Here is a 20,302-nt window from a genome sequence, read left to right on the forward strand (position 1 = left end):
CACGCGCTCAGCCTCTCGTCACACGCCTGGGTCTGCGAACGCCTTGTGCTCCCCGGGCTGGGGCATGGATGCGGACGCGCCTTCTTGCCACGCGCTCGCGGGCTGGGCGAGGGGCAGGTCCTGGGATAGGGATGCTCGCCTGCGGAGTGGCGGTCGGCTGGCAAGCTGGAACGCTCGGGAACCCTCCGCTCGCGCTCGAGCTGGGAACCCTGGGACTGGCACGTGGCCCCGCCTCCTGTTCCCCCTGCAAGGCGTGCCTTGTGCCCTTTCTGCCACCACCCCTCTGCTCTCGGTGCCCGCCTTTTTCTTCCCCCCATCACGCTAGCTCAGCACGAATCTACGTGGTGATAGCGCCACTTCTCTCACCTTCCCATCCTCCTAGCTCACTGCGCTTCGGCACCCATTAAAAAGTTGAACTTGCGCAAGGAGATAGAGGAGATAAGGGGAAGAAGTCGAGGGAGGAGAGTTAGGCACCTGCCTCGTGAATCCGAAAGCGTTAAAACAAACACTGGAGTTTGGGGAGCCCGGAAAAAGTAATTTGGGTTCTGGGCTCAGTAACATCCCTCCTTGCAGGCTCGAGCTGAAAGGGCCATTTATGCTTTGCTTGGTTGAGTCTGTGAAGACTTTATCCTTACTAATCTGTGTTTGCCAGGAGCAGATATTTGCCAAGTTGGCGTTCCGGCCAGGAAGCAACTTTGCGTACCCAGGCCTACTGGAGCAGCCTTCCTGCGGCGCCTCAGACCCGAAAGGCCAAGCACCTTTAAGAGTCTGATGGTAGATTGTGAGCTTCCTGGGAATCAGGAAAACCTAACAGTGTTGTTCGATTTTTCTCTAAGCCTGATTGGCATTGTACTCAATAAATACATATACGACGTGCGCAGAGTTGTTTATGTTACAGCTTTCAGAAAAGCAAAAATCATGTTGGGCATAAACTCCAGAAGCTAAAACGCTGCCACTGCGCACAAACGTTACACGTTTAAACACTGAAAATAAAAAAAAAAATGCCATGTCAGGACATTCTTTCCTTCCTCCGAACCGAATTTCAGAAATAGGTTGGAACACTGCACTTAGATAAGAAACCGGAAATTGTTTTATTTTGTATGTTATTACTTAATGATAAATGGGGAAAAACGCTAATAAACATAATTGTTCTCATTTTATTAATGTTCCTATTTAATAAGTCCAGGATTTAAAGTCCATATTCTAAAGAATGTTCACTGATGTAGACTTTTCAAATGCCGATTTCCAAAAAAAAAAAAAAAAAAAAAAAAAAAAAAAAAAATGCACTTCTTTTCTTTGCAGACTAGAAATTTGAAATTTTGTGAAAAACACTAGAAATATGTTCTCAGTCTTTGTACCTGGCCTAAGGAGATTACTGTCCTCTATATTTACTTTTTATTTAACTTGCATTTTAAAAACCTAAAAATAATAAACATTAGACATAACAGATAATGATCTGACATAAGAGAACTTAAGCATTACTTTAAAAGCTCTGTTCCCTCAAGTGTCAAGCTTCAAGCTATTGTTCAAGCAATTGCAAGCCTTTGTTTTGATCTTACACATGTAAACTCTTGGGAAAAAAAAAACTCTTTAGAAATTAAGCAACAACTATAACTTTTATTTATGAAAAACTTTCTAAAACTTGTGTCACATTCCTTTGCTTAATAAAAGCATATAAGCTGAATATCAGGTGAGATTTTTGCCAGACTTTTGGAAAGAAAATGCATTACTAGATTGTGTGTGGATTATGTCCCTGTGCTGTGTCTCCTCTTTTACCCCAGAACAACTGCTCAATAAGCAAGCACAGTACAAAGATGCTTTGTGATAAGAGGGATGTAATTTTCCATATATCCAATTTAAAATTATTGCCATTATTTTAATTCCTGTTTCCTGTGGACTCTGACTTGCTGTATTTATAGGAACACTAAACCTGAGAGCACAGAGAATGAAGATCATGCACAAAGTCCGTAAGATAAAAGCAGGCACACCATCACTTCTTCACTTTTTCCTTTTTGTCCATCTCTTATTACCTTCCAAACACCCGGCTTTCAGTTTCAATTAAACGCTCTATACTTATGTGCCATACTCCATGTTTTTATATGTGCAAATTAATTTCTTCCATTTTCCATAATTTTAATGTGTGCAAAATATTTTTTCATTTTCATCATAATTTGATTTTATTATGCATTATAGACTATGTTAGAAAATCTTAACCTATGGCTCAAATTGTAACAGAAGAAGGCTCAGAGGAACAAAGAGGGATTTCTGGAACTGTAGAAATCACGGAGATGTCTAGATCACCTGACAACTTCCAGATTCTCATCAAAATATTTTTTTTAATTGTCTAAAAGACTATCTCATATAAAAGGCAAGCCAAAAAAGCTTATACTTTTAATAATTTTGATTACATGATAGTAGACATCATTAGCTTATTCTATATGTCCTTCTAAAGCAATATTTATTTGCATGCTTAGAAAATGGCATCAGTGAAACTTTGCTATCTAATCTAGTACCCTGTAAGTTAAATCTTATAAATTAATTTCCAAAACTTCATGATGAACCCTGTTCAGAGTTAGTTGTAGAAAAGTTAGGGATGTAGCAAATTTTTTGGACTTTGGCCTTTCAGAACTGGAAACTTTGCCATACTGGATTCTTATATAGCCCTATATTGAGTTTCAGTGATCCAGCCAAGATTTTAAAGGAGAGGAAGGTGGTGCTGCATGACATCAAAGGTAAGGCTGTGTCCACAACAGCTTCCTTTCCCACCCATTTTGCAGGTGTTATTTATGACAGCCTTTCTATATTTAGCCTGTAATGCCTCCCGGAACTAAAGAGTTTTATAATATATTGCAATTATAGCACGTAATTTATTTGACCTAAATACATTGCAAGCTCCATGCAATACCAATCAGTTCTAATATTCCAGAACTGGGTGAATGTGGTCATGTTTACCATATCCGCTTTATACTTTTATAGATGCTAATCTTCATCCATATCTTTTTATTATCACTTGTCTATAGCAGCTCTCAGATCCATCATACATAATTCTAAAATATCAAAATTTCCTAACCTATATTCCATCATCCTGGTATCATGGTCTGTGTGCTTCCCAAAGTAAACATGAATTAACCTGCAGAATCAACTTGCATTTATTAGGAAGCTTAAATACCCCCAGAATCCATTATTATTTTTTTAGGGTTATATCCTCTGCCTCTTATAAAAAACTAGCTGTATTGTTTTCAGAAAAGATATAAGGGACTTGCCTTGGCAGATTGGTATAAGCAATTATTTGTGACTCATTTCATGTGGTCTTGAGATTATAGTGCTTCAATAGTCACTTTCTCAGACTTTGGCTCCCAAATAAAACTGTTAGGCATATGCTTGTCTATAAGTGTCAATGCTAAGCCTGACCGTCCCAAGGTCTACAGAGAAAGTAGATTTCTATGTCAATGAAAAACAATAAAACCAGGGACTTTGGCCCTAGTGTTCAGACTTACCATGTTACCTGTGTGTATTTTACTTTATATTTGGAATCCTGTTTCGAGTATCTCTACTCTTGCCTTGTTTTTCATTCATCGTATCCCTTACTTTTGTGTAGCAAAGAACTATGTTGTAAAATAAACTGTCTGAAGGAACATCCCATAAAAAGGGCAGTCCAGGTAGAAAAAAACCTACTTCAGTGACAGCATATTTCTATAATTTGAGGATATCAAGATTGCATGGGTCTTTCCAGGGTATCATTAGAAGTTGAGGTTCTTACTGTAAAACAGACACAAACTACTTTAATTTTTTTTAATGTGATGGCTAGATGAGCCTAGTTTTATTTACCAATTACTTATCCTTTCATACCATAAATAATCCTGTCTACCAGACCTTCTTCCCAAAAACATTTGGTTAAATACTTCCTTACCATTAAAACACATCTAGAGCTTCAGAAATCTGTTCTAACCCTGATCAAGTAGAAATTTTTACAAAACATGGACAGAGTAAAATAGCTTTCTAAATTTATACTTTCACATAACCTCTGTTTCATACAAAAATTGATGACTGACATAATACAGAAGGAAAAAACATACCAATTAGACATAGAGGAATTAAGAAACAAGGTTAACATCCTCTTGAACTAGAAATATGACAGAAATGCAAAGCAGAGATCCAAGCTGGGGCCAAGGGTTGCGACTTCTGGAACTGGACACAGTTAGTGGTCTTTGGACTAAAGGTGCTTGTAACAGACAGACCCTAGGGTAACCCCATCATTCTCACCTCCTGGCATCCTGCTTCCTATAATATCCTCCCATTTGTGTGTGTGTAGGACTTTGTCTTGCTTCTAGCCATTAGAATATGACAAAGGTAAAGAGAATTTTCATATGTTAGGACCCCAAATCTCAGGGATGTTGAGTTAATCAAAAGGGAGATTATCCTGGGTAGGTGTGACTTTAAGAATATCAGGTGAAAGCCCTTAAAAGAGGAGCTGGGCCCTCCCTACGAAGAGAGACTCTCCTTACAGGCGTGATGAAATGAGCAGCCATGTTGAGGAAGTCCTCATGGCAAAGAAATATGGGCAGCTTCTAGGACCTGAGAGTGGCTTTGAACCAAAAGCCCTCAAGGAGTTGTGGTCTTCAGTCATATAGCTGCTGAAAATTGAATTCTGCCAACAACTGAATGAGCTTTAAAGTATATACTTGCCCAGTCAGAAGGCAGCCTGGCCAACACCTAGAATGTAGCCTTGAGAAACCCCTGGTCACAGGACCCAGGCAACCCATACTCGGGCTCGTTATCCACAAAATGGTGAGATGGTAAATGTGTGTTGTTTTAGCCTACTAAGTTTGGGGTACTGTGTTATACAGCAATTGGTAACTAATTCATTGTTCTGTACAGGAAGAGGATAATCAGCCAAATTTACTCCTTGAAACCAGGAGTGGGCCAGGACTCCCACACATGTGAACGAAGTCTGAATAAAAAGGCTGGAAACCTGGCTACATAGAAAACAGTCACTGTATGGATGTCTGAGAACTCAAAACGAGGAATCAAATCAAGTTGCTAGCTGACTTTAGTGGCTGGACTTTTGATATCCCCAATATTTACCTACAACAGGAGCCTTAAAATGCTGTTACTGGGGCGCCTGGGTGGCGCAGTCAGTTAAGCGTCCGACTTCAGCCAGGTCACGATCTCGCGGTCCGTGAGTTCGAGCCCCGCGTTGGGCTCTGGGCTGATGGCTCGGAGCCTGGAGCCTGTTTCCGATTCTGTGTCTCCTTCTCTCGCTGCCCCTCCGCCATTCATGCTCTCTCTCTCTCTCTCTCTCTCTGTCTCAAAAATAAATAAACGTTAAAAAAAACAAAAACAGGGGCGCCTGGGTGGCGCAGTCGTTAAGCGTCCGACTTCAGCCAGGTCACGATCTCGCAGTCCGTGAGTTCGAGCTCCGCGTTGGGCTCTGGGCTGATGGCTCGGAGCCTGGAGCCTGTTTCCGATTCTGTGTCTCCTTCTCTCGCTGCCCCTCCGCCATTCATGCTCTCTCTCTCTCTCTCTCTCTCTCTCTCTCTCTCTCTCTCTCTGTCTCAAAAATAAATAAACGTTAAAAAAAACAAAAACAGGGGCGCCTGGGTGGCGCAGTCGTTAAGCGTCCGACTTCAGCCAGGTCACGATCTCGCAGTCCGTGAGTTCGAGCTCCGCGTTGGGCTCTGGGCTGATGGCTCGGAGCCTGGAGCCTGTTTCCGATTCTGTGTCTCCTTCTCTCGCTGCCCCTCCGCCATTCATGCTCTCTCTCTCTCTCTCTCTCTCTCTCTCTCTCTCTCTCTCTCTGTCTCAAAAATAAATAAACGTTAAAAAAAACAAAAACAGGGGCGCCTGGGTGGCGCAGTCGTTAAGCGTCCGACTTCAGCCAGGTCACGATCTCGCGGTCAGTGAGTTCGAGCCCCGCGTTGGGCTCTGGGCTGATGGCTCAGAGCCTGGAGCCTGTTTCCGATTCTGTGTCTCCCTCTCTCTCTGCCCCTCCCCCGTTCATGCTCTGTCTCTCTCTGTCCCAAAAATTAAATAAACGTTGAAAAAAAAAATAAAAAATAAAATAAAAAAAAAATGCTGTTACTAAACTTGGTTCTGGATTGGTGGCTTAGGAGTGCCAGGTGAAGGCAATTAAAGGTACTGAAAACAACTAGGCAAGAAAAAAAGTCCTCTCCAGTTAAAATAAAATGTATCCTAAAATCCAAAGACACACAAAAAACTCTAATGTTAAGAAAAGCAAACTAAAACCATAGGCCCGAAGCCTGAATTCTTTGTAAATGATCTTTTTTAATGTTTATTTATTTTTAAGACAGAGCGTGAGCAGGGAAGGGACAGAGAGAGAGGGAGACACAGAATCTGAAGCAGGCTCCAGGCTCTGAGCTGTCAGCACACAGCCCCACCTGGGGCTCAAACTCAGGAACCATGAGATCATGACCTGGGCCAAAGTCAGATACTTAACCAACTGAGCCACCCAGGTGCCCCTGTAAATAAAATTAATCTTATGAAGCTATATGACAAAGGCTTTAAAACACACTTAATGAAGGAATAAATCTATTAAAAGTCAAAATAAAAAAAATTCCTTTTGAAACAGTGAAACAAAAACCTATCTCAAGAAAAGTTGGAACATGAAGAAAGTGGAAGCTTCACTCTGTGGAATAAATTCTTCACATTTGTGAAGAGGAATTAGTAATCTTGATTGTTCTGAGAAATTCCTTCAGGATGAAGGAGAGAAACACACACATACGTGCGCATGCAAAAGTTAAGAGACCTGGAGAATATATTAACTCAATGATACATACAAAGTTTCAGAAGAAAAAAAAGGCTAGAATATCAAAAAGAAATAAATAATTAAAGATTTTTGAGAATTGAAGATTAGATCCTCAAACCTTAATCCTTAACTCATGTCAGATTGTTTTTAGACATAGCAAATAGCACCTACCAGAAGAGACAATGTAATCAATGATTGAACCCTGAGGAGATTTTGAAAAATTTTAGTCTTGATTCCCACTCCAGAAGCACCAAATTAGAAACAAGTACAAAAATGTGTATTTTAGGAAATCTCCAGTCTTCCTCCCCCAAACTCAAAGTTCAAGTCTAATTATGAAGAAAAGCATCAGCTAACCTCCAGTAGAGGGACATTGTACAAAATACCTGGCCAGTATTTCTCAACACTATGAAGGTCATGAAAGATAAAGTCTAAAAATCTAGGACAGCCGAGAGGAGCATAAGGAGAGACATGATGACTTAACATGATGTATCCTGGATGGGGCTCTGGAACAGAAAAAGGACATGAGATAAAGTAAGAAAACTTGAATAAAGCATAGACTGTAGTTAATAATCATGTGTTAGTACTGGTGCATTAATTATAACAAATGCACCATACGAATATATGATGTTAATAAGGGGAAACGGGTATGGGGATATGGGGCCTCTCGACTTGTATCGTCAAGTTTGCTGTAAATATTAAACTATATAAAAGGTGTTTTTTTTAATTATTGAAAACAAAAGCTCCCAATTGTATTACTTTTTTTATTAAATTTTTTTAACGTTTATTTATTTTGAGACAGAGAGAGACAGAGCATGAACAGGGGAGGAGCAGAGAGAGAGAGGGAGACACAGAATCTGAAACGGGCTCCAGGCTCTGAGCTGTCAGCACAGAGCCCGACGTGGGGCTCGAACTCATGGATCATGAGATCATGACCCGAGCCGAAGTCGGACACTTAACCGACTGAGCCACCCAGGCGCCCCAAAAGCTCCCAATTTTATTTTAATCGTCAGCCAGACTTCAGAATTATTTTTCACTCCTTCATGTTATAGATGAGAAAACTTGAGGCACTTTGATGGTAAGCATTTGTCTAGCTCTAATAATTTTTAGAGATAATAGAAGTTATTAAATTATGATTATTGTAAATTGTGGATACAAATTTCTTTGAAGTAGAGGCACCTGGGTGGCTCAGTGTGTTAAGCATGCAACTCTTGCTCTCATTTCAGGTCTTGATCTGAGGGTTATGAATTCAAGTGTAGGGCATGAAGCCTACTTTAAAACATTTTCTTTGAAATATCTTAGAATTCACCCTGATTTGGATTCTGGACTTATAACTGAACAATAGCAATATAATAATTGTATATTAATTACAACAAATGTTTATTTTAAAACCCTTGAAATGGTAATGAGAAATGGAGTGGATTGCAATATCCCCATGAATATTAAATAGTATTAAGATTCGTTGCTGAAATATTTTTCTGCACCATGCCAGCACTAATACAGTGTATATAAAGTTAATGAGAAGCTTACATTGCTCAAAGAATAGGAAATTCTTTCTTGTTTCCTCTTTTCTCTTTAATCTCCTCCCCTTAACTATTTCCTTAAAGCAGTCTACCTTTCTTCACACTCACTTGCTGGTAGTTTCATAGAAGAAAATCACCTCCACACAAAAAAGTTACAGTCTCAACCAGCATGTTTATCAGCATAGTATACTGTCAGAACTGATTTGGTATTTACTATGGCCTCTAAAATGCCTCCCTTTATATTAAATGACCTCGCTGAGGCAACCTTGGAACTTTGGACTTTCACTCTGGTACTGCCACTTACTAGGTGCATGTGAACTTAAGTATATCACACAACTTATTGATGCATCATTTTCCAACTTGCAAAATGTCAATAAAATACCTTTTAGAGAGTCGTAGAGATTAAATGAGGTAAGATGTAAGAGAATTTTCTAAAGTCTCCAGTATTGCATAAGTCACCAAATGACATTTTTGGTAATACTTTCCACTTTCTAAGGAAGCCCTATATATATACAACATGGAAGCAAAATGTGTTCACTTTTCATGTATCTTCAGCAGTCAAATCAGTTTTCCCTAGACTGACTACAGCCTTGACACAGTGAACTTGGGTACAGTTGACTCTAAGTGAGGCCAGTACTGGTCTTGTAGGTTGTTGCTAAAGTTCCAATAGTTATTTTCCCCCAATATATTAGACATGGTGGAAGGGAAGTAGATTGTTCAACTACCAGTTTTCTTTACAACTCACTTTTTTTTTGGTATGTTTTATTTGAGAGAGCGTGCACATGTGAATGGGGAAGAGGGGCAGAGAGAAAGAGAAAATCTTAAGCAGTCTCCACGCTTCTGACAGGGGGCTTGATCCCACAACCCTGGGATCATGATCTGAGCCAAAATCAAGAGTCAGATGCTCAACAGACTAAGCCACCCAGGCACCCCACAACTCAATTTTAATGTCATTCCTGGGAAGCAGCTTCCTTGTATACATTTCTGCAGAATACAGTATCAAAGTAGAATAAAAGAAAAGTATGATGTTGCATGACCAGAGTTAGCTAATACATATTAACATTAAGTTCTGGAAATTCTCAGCTTAGTGAGCTGATCTTCCAAAACATTTGGAGCCATTCCCTACATTTCTCTACAATGGTATTTTTTTTTTTAATTTTTTTTTCAACGTTTATTTATTTTTGGGACAGAGAGAGACAGAGCATGAACAGGGGAGGGGCAGAGAGAGAGGGAGACACAGAATCGGAAACAGGCTCCAGGCTCTGAGCCATCAGCCCAGAGCCTGACGCGGGGCTCGAATTCCCACACCGCGAGATCGTGACCTGGCTGAAGTCGGACGCTTAACCGACTGTGCCATCCAGGCGCCCCTACAATGGTATTTTAAAAGACACATGTTTTATAGCCCAGAAGTTCAAGATACGACATTTTTTTAAACTGCTGATTGTTAATTAAACATGTACCATCAAACTCCATGGAATGGAGTGTATGGAATATCAAGTTTGGTTCATGTGGTTAGAAATCCATACACACTGAATTTCCATGACATATTGAGAGAGACATTTTGGTGAGGTTGCCCCTAATGTTTTCACAAAGAGTGATTACCAAATATTAACTGCATTCATTCATTCACTTATAAAGACCTATTGAATATATTTTCTTTTAATACAACGATGGTGAGATATTGGTCTTTGCCCTCTAGTTCACAGCTTATTGAGGGGACCAGGGAGAAGAGAAATAAGGATAGACAGACAAAGGGAAGAGCAAATCATTGCTATGAGGGAGAAAAAAACAGTAGAGCTAACAGAGTAATATGGGAACAGAATCTAAAAAATGTCTGAGAAGTCTCTCTTGAGAAAATGACATTTGAGCAGAATTTGATAGCTAGTTTATTTTCAAGCTAATCAGAGCTACCATTAGAATTTAATCTCCATGAGAAGAAGGACTTTGGTTTTTAAATTCACTGTTACATCTTCAGGACCTAGAACACTACCTGTTTCAAGGTATGCTAAAAGGTATGCTTGTGTTAAATCAATAAATAAGTGAATGGCTGCTTAGTACCAGAAGCTCCTGAATGAAAATATTTACTCCCTAGGCAGCTGAACCATAGCTAAATATATGTGACAGCTCGTGACACCACTGGTGTTCACATAATTTCAAATACAGCTAGAGTCAAGCTGATTAAGTACGTGACTCCAGTCTTGGATTTGAAATTTCCAGGGGAGGGGAACATGAAGAATTTTAGGAAATAGAAAAGGTCTGATACGAAGAACAAATAACTTCCCCCAAATAGCCCGATGATAAGAAAGAGAAAAGTAGGCTCACTTCTTCCACTAAAATTCCCTCACAAACACATACATTTACATGGTCTGCTAGGTTGGACCTAAATTCAGCAAAAGATATATCATATGACAAAAACTCACATAAAACAACTTATTGGGTCAGTTGAACAGAAACAGAATGAAGAAAAATGAAAACTGGTTACAGATGCTCGATTATGTCCTTCAAGATACAGCCCAAACTGACTACATCCCATTGTAAGATCATGGCTCGAGCAAAACCAGTCAGTCTCCAAGCTAGGGATGTATGCTTTGCAGGAGAAAATATATTATAAATACAGAGAGTTATGGAACATAGTCTTCTCCATTTCCATTTTTAAAAAATCCTAACTATCATGAAATTTAAACTCCATTGTGAGCATTCCTGAATGCTCTCCTTCTTTCATGTACCATAGCTCTTTGGTCAAATTTTACCTTGATGATATGGTCTGTGACTATTTATATACATGTCAGATTTCTATTAGAATGTGTGTTCCTTGTGCACATGAACTATATCTTTCATTCTTTTATTTGACCCCATATCTTCTAACTTCCCCTCACACACATATAAACATAAATGTTTGGTGAGTGCCAAAAGAAAACTATAACCTGATGCATTTAGCAGAAGCACAAAAACTGACCCCTGAACAAGTGTGCGCTGACAGCAGAGAGCCTGACGTGGGGCTCGAACTTGTGACCCAGGAGATCATGACCTGAGCTCAAGTTGGATCTTAACTAACTGAGTCATCCAGGCACTCCAGTGAATGATTTTATTTTTATTTTTTTACATTTTTATTTATTCTTGAGAGACAGAGACAGAACAGATGTGGGGGAGGGGTAGAGAGAGAATGAGGCACAGAATCCAAAGCAGGCTCCAGGCTCTGAGCTGTAAGCACAGAGCCCAATGTGGGGCTTGAACTCACAAACTGTGAGATCATGACTTGAACCGAAGTCGGATGCTTAACTGACTGAGCCACTCAGGCGCCCCAGTGAATGATTTTTTTAATGTAATGTTGCATTGTGTTTGCTAGTATTTTGTTAAGGATTTTTGCATTTATGTTCATCAGTGATATTGGTCTATAAAGCTCTTGTGTGTGTGTGTGTGTGTGTGTGTGTGTGTGTGTGTGGTGTTTTTATCTGGGTTTGGTATCAAGGTGATAGTGGCCTCTTAGAATGAATTTGGAAGTTTTCCTTTCTCTTATTTTCTTTTTGGAATAGTTTGAGAAGAACAGGTATTAACTTTTCTTTAAATGTTTGGTAGAATTCTCCTGTGAAGCCATCTGGTCCTGGACTTTTGTGTGTTGGGAGTTTTTTGATTATTGATTCAATCCCTTTGCAGGGAATTAGTCTGTTCAAATTTTCTATTTCTTCCTTCTTCAGTTTTGGTAGATTCTATTTTTCTAGGAATTTATCCATTTCTTCTAGGTAGTCTAATTTGTTGGCATGTAATTTTCATAATATTCTCTTACAATTGTTTGTATTTCTGTGCTATTAGTTGTTATTTTTCCTCTTTTGTGATTTTGAGTCCTTTCTCTTTTTCTCTGGATGAGTTGGCTAGAGGTTTATCAATTTTTTTAAATCTTTTTTAAAAACCAGCTTTTGGTTTCATTGATCTGCTGTATTGTTTTTTGGTTTTTGATTTTTGGGTTTTTTTGTTTTTGTTTTTGTTTTTGTTTTTTAGTTTCTTTCTGCTCTAATTATTATTTTCTTCCTTCTGCTGGTTTTGGATTTTATTTGTAGGGTTTTTTCCTATCTCCTTTAGGTGTAAGGTTGTTATTTATTTGAGATTTTTCTTGCTTTGAAGGTAGGCCTGTATTGCTATAAACTTCCCTCTTGGAGCTGCTTTTGCTGCATCCCAAAGTTTTTGAATCACTGTGTTTTCATTTTCATTTGATTCCATGTACTTTTTAATTTCTTCTTTAATTTTTTGGTTGACCCATTCATTGCTTGTTATATGTTATTTAACCTCCATGTATTTGTGGTCTTTCCAGATTTTTCTTGTGGTTTATTTCTAGTTTCATAGTGTTGTGGTCAGAAAACATGCATAGTATGACTTTGATCTTTTTGAATTTGTTGAGATTTGTTTTGTAGCCTAATATGTAATCTATTCTGGAGAATGTTCCATGTTCACTTGAAAAGAATGTAGGGCACCTGTGTGGCTCAGTCAGTTAAACTTCTGACTCTTGATTTCAGCTCAGGTCTTGATCTCACAATTCATGTTCAAGACCCCCACTGGGCTCTATGTTTACCATGTGGAGCCTGTTTAGGATTCTCTCTCTAACCCCTGTATTACCCCCCCCCCCTTTCTCTCTCTGCCTCTTTCACAGGTGTTCTCTTTCTCTTTCTCTCTCTCAAAATAAATAAATCCAGTTTAAAAAAAAAAAGAAAATAAAAGAATGTGTATTCTGCTGTTTTAGGGTGGAATGTTCTGCTAGATCCATCTGGTCTTGTGTGTCACTCAAAGTCACTGTTTCCTTGTTGATTTTCTGACTGAATGATCTGTCTGTTGATATAAAATATGAGGTGTTAAAGTCCCCTTCTATTATTGTATTACTATTGATTATTTCTTTTATGCTTGTTACTAACTGTTTTATGTATTGGGTGCTTCCATTTTGGGTGCATAAATATTTACAATTTTTATATCTTCTTGTTAAATTGTTCCTTTTATTATTATGTAGTGTTCTTCTTTATCTCTTGTTATGGTCTTTGTTTTAATGTCTATTTTGTCCAGTATAAGTATTGCTTCTCCAGTTTCCTTTTGACATCCATTTGTCTGATAAACATTTCTCCACCCCTCACTCTCAATCTACAGATGTCTTTAGGTCTGAAATGAGTCTCTTGTAGGCTGAAGGTAGATGGGTCTTATTTTCTTATCCATTCTGTCATGCTGTGTCTTTTGATTGGAGCATTTAGTCCATTTACATTCAAAGTAATTATTGATAGATATGTATTTACTGCCATTTTGTTACTTGTTTTGTGGTTGTTAACACCATATGTATTTTATAAAGTAATAATGGTCTAGGACAAAGTATGATTTATTAGGTCAGAGGATAAGAGATCATTAAAAGCAGGTCTGGAATTGAATGAAGAGATCTAGGTGTCCTGGCCAATGGTATTCTATACAACAAATAATACCATTTATGAAAACTAAATACAAAAATTAAATCTATCCCTTATAATTGTTATTTTAATTGTAAAAAGAAATCAGGGATGTCTACAGTCATTTCACACTACGATGATAACTCTGCCAAGACATTCCCAGCAATAGTTCTTTGATCTCTCCAGCAGTCAAAACAAAGGTCCAAGAGGGAAAAAAAATGCAATGCAACTGCCTTTGAAGCATCACTCTATAACTGTTGTGTGCAGGAATGCTCAGCTATTCATATACAGGATTCTGAAAATATATGTATGTAGAGATAGATACAAATAAATAAACTAGATTGTTATTAACTGGATTAATAGAATACAGTTCAATTCCTTTCACATTTTGTAATCTCCATGCCACAAAACAAGTTACAAAATGGCAATAAATACATATCTATCAATAATTACTTTGAATGTAAATGGACTAAATGCTCCAATCAAAAGACACAGCATGACAGAATGGATAAGAAAATAAGACCCATCTACCTTCAGCCTACAAGAGACTCATTTCAGACCTAAAGACATCTGTAGATTGAGAGTGAGGGGTGGAGAAATATTTATCAGGCAAATGGATGTCAAAAGAAACCTGCAAGATGGAAGGAAAAAATGGTTAGATCTATGGATGATACTCATGCATGGACTAGGTTGCCACCTAAGCAATACTTATACTGGACAAAATAGACATTGAAACAAAGACCATAACAAGAGATAAAGAAGAAGACTACATAATAATAAAGGGAACAGTTCAACAAGAAGATATAAAAATTGTAAATAATCTCCATGATTATTCAGGGCCTCAATATGTGATAGATACTAATCTTACCCAGGCATACCCTGAGCTATTATAATATAAAACTATAGAACTCTACTTTCCGACAAGTCTATATTGAGCTTTGACGATCTACTCAGAACTCCACTGAGTGCTCTAGGATTGAAAACAACAACAACAACAAAACACAGATGACATTGTCCTCTTTCAAGAAATAGGACTAAACGTTCTCACTGTGCAATCTGAAGATCTTTAATATGTTCCTTGGATGTTAGCTTTCATATTGTCACTAAAAAGTTGTCACACCTTTTGCTTATACTTTTTTAATTTTAATTTTATGAAGTATGTGGAGTGCCTGTCTTCCCTGCAAACTTTGCCTGGCTAGCCTACTCAGGTCTTAAGTTTCTGCTCCTTGGAAAACATCTTCTGAGACCTTGTTGAGTTTAGTTGCCCATCTCTGCTATATTCCTATTCTGGTCTTTATAATATTTTATTGAATTCTTTAGTTGCCTCTATCCTTCGCTAAACCATAAGTTCTATAATTCCAGGGGCATGGTACATAATGGGAAAAATGTGAATCAAAGAATAATAGTAGATATACTTTCAGAATTCTGTTGGTTGAAATGTGCATATTAATTTACAGGTATGTGACTGTAAGTTTAAGTGTCCCTTGGTACTGGAGACATGTAAGTTGAAAACCACTGATCAGTAGTATAGTCAGAAGTCTTACTTAAAAGAAATCAGGGTACTATCTTGCTATATAATACAAATAAAACGTTTAATACCTAACATTTGTCATACATTTATCTCAGGCTATATGCTAAGCAGTTTACTTTATATTGGATTTACTTTCCAAAACTTCAAGATGTTAACACTGTTGCCATTTTATACCTAAGGCAAATTAATTTGATCAAGGATAAGTAACCAAAGGTCACATAGCTATTAAGTGATGGGGTCAGAAACTAAATAAGGGCAACCTACCAGTCCCAGCTCTTATCTGCCATGCTACACTTATCACTGTATTCCCTGCCCCAGTCATTACCTTATCTCTAAGCTTCAAACCACCTTTCTTTGCTGTGATTTTGAATCTGAGGCTGAGAAGCCCCATTTCTGCTTCTCCAGCTGGGCCTATGTAAGGCTCTGCCAAGAGGGGACATGAAAAGGCAACTGCAAGGCTGGAGGAGGAAGATGGGGGTGTGCTCTTTCCTGGCTGCTTCCTGCAGGCTCCCAGTAGGCTTCGTGTCTGCTCTGGGCAATTAGCCTTGCATGTTTCCTTACTCCAGTAGCAGAAGTCCTTTCTCTAGATGCAGGAGAATCAAGTGTGCCTCATTAAGCTCCTCTCCTGGGGGCATGAGGGTCCCTTGCCCACGGGGTCTTTCCCCTAAGTTTCTAAATTTCAGTAACTCTGTAGCTCAGTTCTCCCAGTATTGGAGATGAGGGTTGCTTCCTGCACTTGCAACTTCTGAGAAATCTAGAATTCTACTTCATTTACCTAAATAACAACTTTATACTTAGGTAACATTCAAGCTACTGGTATTCTCTCTCCTGACCGGATTTTGACCCATATAAAGTCATACATACAGCTATTAAGTGATAATCAAGAACCAGAGTTGGCCAGTCTACCAGGCACGGCTCTTATCTACTGTGAAATACTCATATCATCAGGCTAACCTATATGAAATTTCATTAACTTGTCATCATTTTCCAAAGAAGAGCAAAGAAATAAATTAACAAAAATCAGATTACGTTTAAAGCTTAGAAACTGTCATATTGGAATCTGTTGGTCATGCAATCACATGGTCTTTAAATAATCTTCACTTCTAATACAGCCATAGATAGACATATATTTTGCTAGCTGGATTACCATCTACGAACCCATCTAGATAGAGTTATATTATGTATATGCTAATATTAACTACATAACTTACATAAGGCTAAAAAGCACTAACTAGTCCAGCATCTAATTTGGGCTTTCAGGTATTGGACGAAGGGGTCAAGAATCATGACTTTTCACATCTAAAATGGATGATTAGAATGTCTGTATTTTTCCTATACAGAATAAATGCCATAGGAACTGTTAAGTTTATTGTATATTTCCATGATTGAAGTTACTAGATTGTTTCTCCTACTGTTCTTGTTGTTCTCCACATGATTCTAACTATAAGTGAGTTTTTTCTCCAACTTTTCATATTTGGAGAATTTTTTAATGTTTGCTTGTTTCGTTGGTTGTTTATTTATTTATTTATTTATTTATTTATTTATTTATTAGAGAGAGAGAGAGCCTGAGCAGGAGAGGAGCAGAGAGAAAGGGGAACAGAAGATCTGAAGTGGGCTCCATGCTGACAGCAGACAGCCTGATGTGGGGTTCAAACTTGCGAACTGTGAGATCATGACCAAAGTCAGACGCTTAACCGACTGAGCCATCCCCGTACCCCCCCATATTTGGAGAATTTTTAACAACAGATATGGCCTTAATTTGATCATAAAATATTTTTTTAATCACTTATATGCTAAGTACAGAACCAAGTACTAGTTATGCAGTGGCTAACAAGACAGAATATCCAGTTCCAGCACTGCTCTACAGTCTAGCATGTTAAATATATGTTAAGCAAATGGGTATTTTATAAAAAGTATTTAATCTTTAATTTTAGGCCATTTATTTCTGAGATGTTGGGAGATCTTGATGAAAATAAGAAAAAACCTTTTAATATACACCTGGATTATAGTAATCAAAATTTTAAGATTTTCTTTTCTGGAAAATGAATTCATTATCTCAAATTCATGAGTTACATGGAAAACTCAGCAAGATCAAAGAGCTACAAAGTGACTATCTGCTGATAACCTTATTTTCCCTGATTTTAGCCCATGCCCCGAAACTTTAATGTCTGTAGGTAGCCAACTGTATTTTTGAAGTACCAGGGCATTATTCACTGACTCATAAGTCATATCCACCCTTCATAAGTACAGCTCTCTCAATCCACAAATTGAATACTTTCAAAAGGTTTCTTCAGTATTAATACACAATGGCTTAGTTGACTTTATGAAAGGTGCTGTAATTGGGAGGAAATGAGAGCAGGATATTAATATCTGCCTCTTGAGCTTCTACCATTCATTGTCTTCTCTTGCTCTCCATTCCAGGTAAGTTTTAATGCTATAGATTGCAACCTTTGCTCCAGCCAGGAATCACTCAGGAGGCTTGTTAGAATTGCACATCTCTGAACTCCACCTTCAGGTCTGGGGTGTGGCTTAAAAATTTGTGTTTTCAAAAGCAACTACTGGTTGAGAAGTTCTAATGCAACAGAATCATTGCTTTGAAGATTAGCTAGGTGCACCAGAGTGAGAGTGAATCAGAATACAGGTGTGATATGGAGTTAGGATCTAAAACACAGTGTAAATTAAATCTATATGGGTTCCGAAGACATCTTGGAAAGATGGTCATTGTCCCTGAAGATGATCATCTGAAGATCATTGTTCTCTGAACTTTCCTGGTGATTGGAATCACCTGGAAACCTTTGTAAAGCAGTTCATTCTTGATTTTATTCCCTAGAGCAGTGGTCCCCAATTTCATCTGCCCCACAGAATCACCTAGGGAACATTGAAAAATCCAGATATCCAAGCCATACCACAGACTGAATCAAAATTTCTAGGGCTCAACTGGGGCATGAACTCATTTTGTTTTAATTTTTTCTCAAGATATAATTGATATATAACAGTATATTAGTTTCAGGTGTACAACATGATTCATTATTTGTATATATTGCAAAATGATCACCACAATAAATCTAGTTAACATCTGTCACCACACACGGTTACAATTTTTTTCTTGTGATACAAACTTAAGATTTATTGGCTTAGCAACTTCCAAATACACAATAGAGTATTATAAACTATAGTCATCACCCTGTACATCACATTACATGCCCATATTTACTTTATAAGTGGAAGTTTGTACCTTTTGACCACCTTTACTCATTTTGCCCACCACTTGCCACCTATCTCTCCCATCCCCATGCACACCTCTGACATGCACCCATCTGTTTTATAGATGTTTTTTGTTCTGGGGTGGTTGTTGTGTTGTTTTGGTTTGTTTTTTAGATTCCACATACTTATGAAAGCATACAGTATTTATCTTTCTCTGTCTGACTTACTTCATGAATGTGAGTGCTTTTTTTAAAGCTCTGTGATTTAAGCATGCAACCAAAGTTTGAGTGACTGTGCTAGAGATTGATTCTGGAAGTCAGGGGTGGTGACCAAGAATCAGTATTTTTTAGCAACAGCTCCAGGTAATTCTTTTGAACACAAAGCTTGGAAGTTATTACATGTGATATACAAGGAGCTATTTGGAGTTATTTAAAGAAAGAACTATCTACATTTGACTAACTTCATAATACATGGTGCAAAAAAGTAGGTTTCTCTTTATTTGGGATTGATGATTCTTACATTGTTTATGCTTGTGTCACCATCAACTGCATTAAATATACACATGCTTATGCATACATGTACACTGTAGATTTGTACTCTTATGAAATACAGACTAAACACACAGATGACAAGTTACCACCTTAAAAAGACTTACTGCTACTTTACTAATGTAATGAAATAATACTTCCCTGATAGATGATTTTTAAGGTGTAGTGTTAAAATTGCTTTCCCTGGTTTAAATGTGTAATCCATCTTCATCAAGTCCTTTAAAAGTCAGAGTGGAGTAACTTGTTCCCAAGAAGAAAAAGTTCCACTCCACCTTCCAAAAAGCACAGACTGGAACACAATGTACGTTCCATTGAATACAGCAGAACAGAGAGGTTATGTCTTAAACCCTATCCAAGAGGATAGAATATTACTTGCTAAAATATCTTAATGATATCCCACAACACAGATACTAGCACAGCACCGTGGCTTGATTCCAGGAAATCTTAACTATGATTTCCTCCATCATGTTCTGCAATCACCTCAGAGATCATAAGGCCTAAAGTCTAAACTGGACAACAGAGACCTCTGTCCTGGTCTGACTGTTTTGTTTGAAAGTAAAGGAAACTGATGAACAAATAAATGGCACCGATTTGCCTCAAGTCTCACAGTGGGTTAATACCTGATTTCCATGCTTCCTGACTCTCAGCCCAGGACTCTTAAAGAAACAAAACAAACAAACAAAAAACCCATACTGTTTGTCTTCTCTTCAAGCCACCTGTCTTTAGGCTACTTGTTATTGAATACTCTAAACTGTAGTAATTTAAGGGGGCCTAAGCCCTCCTCATTCACTTCTAAGATGTAAAAAACCAAACCTAATACTGTGTAAGTGCATGGAGCTTTTGTTGTGATTTGGAAGAGTTAAAAGTCTTCCTGTTGTGTCCTTTGAATAGCATTTCTATCTTTCCATTCCCTTAAGTCTTGTGTGGCCTAAGTCAGAAAGAAAAAAGATTTGAGCAACTTATTAAGCTGTGCTGTAACCTTTAATAAGGAGATTTCACATTAAACTGTATGTTAACTACACTAAATTTAAAATAAAAAAATAAAGACAGTTTACTTTCTTTTTGACCCTGTTTCCTTATTCCTGCATATCTCACTTCTGCCATAGGCTCTGTGATGTTAGGACCTCATGAACAAAGTATGTGTTTCTAAGAGTGGCCTGTTTTTTTTTTTTATCTAGCCAACAATTTTTCAGCTGCTGTGTGTTCTTTGGTATACTAGAGTACTCTATGAGAAATTAAAATTAATTTTAGTGCATTCTATATCTTTTGGAAGACAACCTATGAACACAAACACAAATGTGTTCCCATCAATTCAAGGC

Source organism: Felis catus, chromosome B1 (genome assembly GCF_018350175.1).
Source record: "Felis catus isolate Fca126 chromosome B1, F.catus_Fca126_mat1.0, whole genome shotgun sequence".
NCBI classification, from domain to species: domain Eukaryota; kingdom Metazoa; phylum Chordata; class Mammalia; order Carnivora; family Felidae; genus Felis; species Felis catus.